Raw genomic sequence first — 3,335 nt, 5'->3', positions numbered from 1 at the left:
TGTTGTCTATTTTGTGGAGAGTACCTTCAGCAAATCACCCACATAGCATAATGTTGCCACCCCCATACTTCCTACTTGCTTTCTCAGGCTTGCAAGTTATGCCGTTTTCCCCCTGAAATGTAACAAACATTACTATGGCCAAACACATAATTCTAGTTTCATTTGGTTGTATATAGCACATATCTCCAAAAACTAACCTGTAAGAGCTCCTTTTTTTTTTTTATGTCGTTTTCAGTACGACATCTACCTCCCCAAGTGTGCTTTCTCAAATTGGTTAAAGGCATTGTAATCTTAATATAAGCTTCTAATTTGGAAATTTGGAAGAACTTTGAAACAAAAATTTAAATCATCTTGCTGAATATTTTAGAATTTAGCAACCACCAATAATGTTTCAAACATATTCTTATAAAGGTATACCTTATAAGAGTATACTAGTAGGACATTTAAAAAGACTTCTGATAGCGTTTATACACCCAGCTTTTGTTTATTTTAAAGACAGAAGCTTATGAAGTGTGTTGTCCTTGAACCCGTTTTCTGTAGCCAAATACTGACTTAAACATTGTAAGTCTTGGTGTATCAAAATCTGTTGACTAAATTGCTCACCGGACCTCGATTTTTAAATGCAACCAAATCTCTCCCAAATTCTTAAAGATGATAAATCTACTTTAAGAAGGTTGTTCACTTTAAATAAATCCCTGAACATACACAAAATAAAACTAGATGGTTGCACAAAAACAAAAGGCATTTTTTTTTCCCCACTGTATGACATTTAGTACTACAATATGTCCACTAGTGAGCGTACCTGCGTTGACACAATTATAATACCAGATGTTTTTCCATTGCACCCAACTGTGAACTTCCTCTATGCTGAGAAGGCATCTTCATGAGGACAAAACTTCACGGTGGAGCTCAATGTTTCAGCAAAAACAGATTTTGTATTGCAGAGTCCTTACTTTAGTCTGATGAAATGTCTACAATTAGGCAAGGTTTGAGCTCTGCTGAATTATCACGAGAGGGAGGGAGAAAGTCACTGCATGAAACGATCAAACGCATCGCAGCTGAAGGAAGTGTGCTTGAAAGAGAGTGATCAAAACTGCCAGAAATAGGTGAATAATTATGCAAACCACCCACAAGCAGCCGTTTCTGCTAAAGGGGGAAGTCCTGCTGTCGGAGACTGAAATATGTTCCTCCATTTCCTTCGTTCTTTTTCAGGATCCAATAAATAAATGTTAGGAAATGTTGGGGTTTAAATTTGTCTCCCTTATCATTAGGTTTTGAATCGGTGTCTTTGTCATGTGCCTTTGTCTTAGCAGGTGGTCAACAACACAGCAGGGGTCTGTTCTCTCACCTATTTCTCTTTCACGTGTACAGAAAGACAGGACGTAGTGTGGGTGGGATTAATATTCAAAATAAACAAACAGTAAGAGTTAATTTTGTGATTGTATTGTTCGTGGTTTGTACAATCGCCACCGGTGATGGTGTGTTCACAAATGATATGTGAAAGGAACTGTTTATAATCACTTGCCACATGATTTTGCTTCCGATTACATTTTTGGACATAATATTCAACGGTATTTTGTATAATCAGTTGACTTAAACTACAGCTAGAGCAATTAATAAACGGGGAAAGTCAATGAAATAACGTGACAAAGGAAAAAGGCACTGCTGGGGACATGGGAGGCATAAATCAGATCCCGTTTGGAAAAGGTGGGGTGTTGCCGAGAACCTGGGTGGAAATGGCTGCACAACTGAATGACCTGGATCTGCAGCCGCCGGTCTGTTTAAAGGAAGAAACGAGAGAAGACTAGCAAGATGTTGCATATCTTTTATCAGCCCGCAGCTTGCAGACTAATAAAAGGCAGCTTGTTTTACAGTCTTTCGTTGGACGCAGTGAGCAAACTGGATCGAGAATACCAATTCTGTGCCTGGATCTGCTCAGGAGACTTCAAGTTCACAGCGGGGAAGACGAAACGCTGCAGAAACCTTGTAAACAACACAGCGTGGATTGAAGCGTCTTGAGGAAAGAGTTTTATGGAGCGCTGCTGCGATAAGAACAGGAGTAGGAAGTCATAACCGGCTCATCATACAAACATGACACAATTACTCAACTTCATGTCATCTGTTCTACTTTTCAGCATAACTATATTCTCTGAAATGGCAGCAACATGATATTTCCTACTGTTAACTAAAATGTTCGGCTTAATAATCAAGGAACACAATATTTTGAAGAAAAGGATTTGGAAGAACAAGGCGTGAGTTGGTGTTTCAAGAGCCACCACAAGCATGTGTGGTGGCAGGATATGGGGAAGCACTGTTACATTCTTGGTGTGAAGGTTCTTCTAAACAAGAAACATCAGAAGTGTCTTATCAGCTTTTCCATTTCATTTGGAAATCCAGGGGAGTCTGAAGGAAGAGCGAAGAGGCATAGAATCAAAGTACGGCGAAAATTTGGGAAGTTTTGTGATCTGCTGCCGTTAGGCCTCTGCGTCTTAAAACATTTCATACTTCCAAACAATGTCCGCAACTTTATCTCTGCCTTTATACCAAACAGTACCTCATACATAAGCACATTTGATAGTTTTCTTTTATTTAGACAACCCAAATAAAAGGCACATAACATTGCGCATGTTTAAGTAATAATTTGACAAACGTACATTTAAAAAAATGTAGGAATGTTTTATCTTTCTGCTAATCAGAAAGCCTAGCCTCTTATATATACAAAATTATCAATGTTAATGTTCTAATACAAAAGATTTATAAAAAAGGTTCTTATCTTTCACATCTATTGTAACTACCATATCCTTGGAACTAAAAGTTTTGTACAAAGATATACATTCAACTGCTTTTCACAAGGTTCCTGGTGTTTCCAATTAGTTTTTTTTTTCCTCTTTTAAAATAAATGAGATGTTCAATTTCACAAGAATAATTCAGGTTGTCACATTATAATTGTTTCAAATTTGGCAAACAGGCTATTATAGTGTATCTACGTAAATGCATAAGAATAAAAAAAAACTACGCTAACATTTCGTAAAAAAAAAAAAAAAAAAAAAAAACTTGGGGGGGCCAGGGGGTAAAAAAAAAAAAAAAAAAAAAAAGACATACATGCATATTGCATTTCTCTGTATAAACTGAATCAACTCAAAGAGCTGCAACACTGCTGAGATAACATGGCATTCGTTAAAAAAATAGTTCATGTTCAACAGCTACAGTGTTCAGGGAGGGAGGGAGTCGGGGTGTTCATGCAACGTCAATCTTGTCCCATTTTTTTTTTTTTTTTTTTTTTTTAAAGGGAAAAAAAACGGGTTTTTCAACAAAACCCCCCCCTTTCCCCGCCC

Source organism: Poecilia latipinna, unplaced genomic scaffold (genome assembly GCF_001443285.1).
Source record: "Poecilia latipinna isolate Pla-1442-1.1 unplaced genomic scaffold, P_latipinna-1.0 Scaffold842, whole genome shotgun sequence".
Classification (NCBI taxonomy): Eukaryota; Metazoa; Chordata; class Actinopteri; order Cyprinodontiformes; family Poeciliidae; genus Poecilia; species Poecilia latipinna.
Note: the sequence above shows the minus strand (reverse complement) of the source record.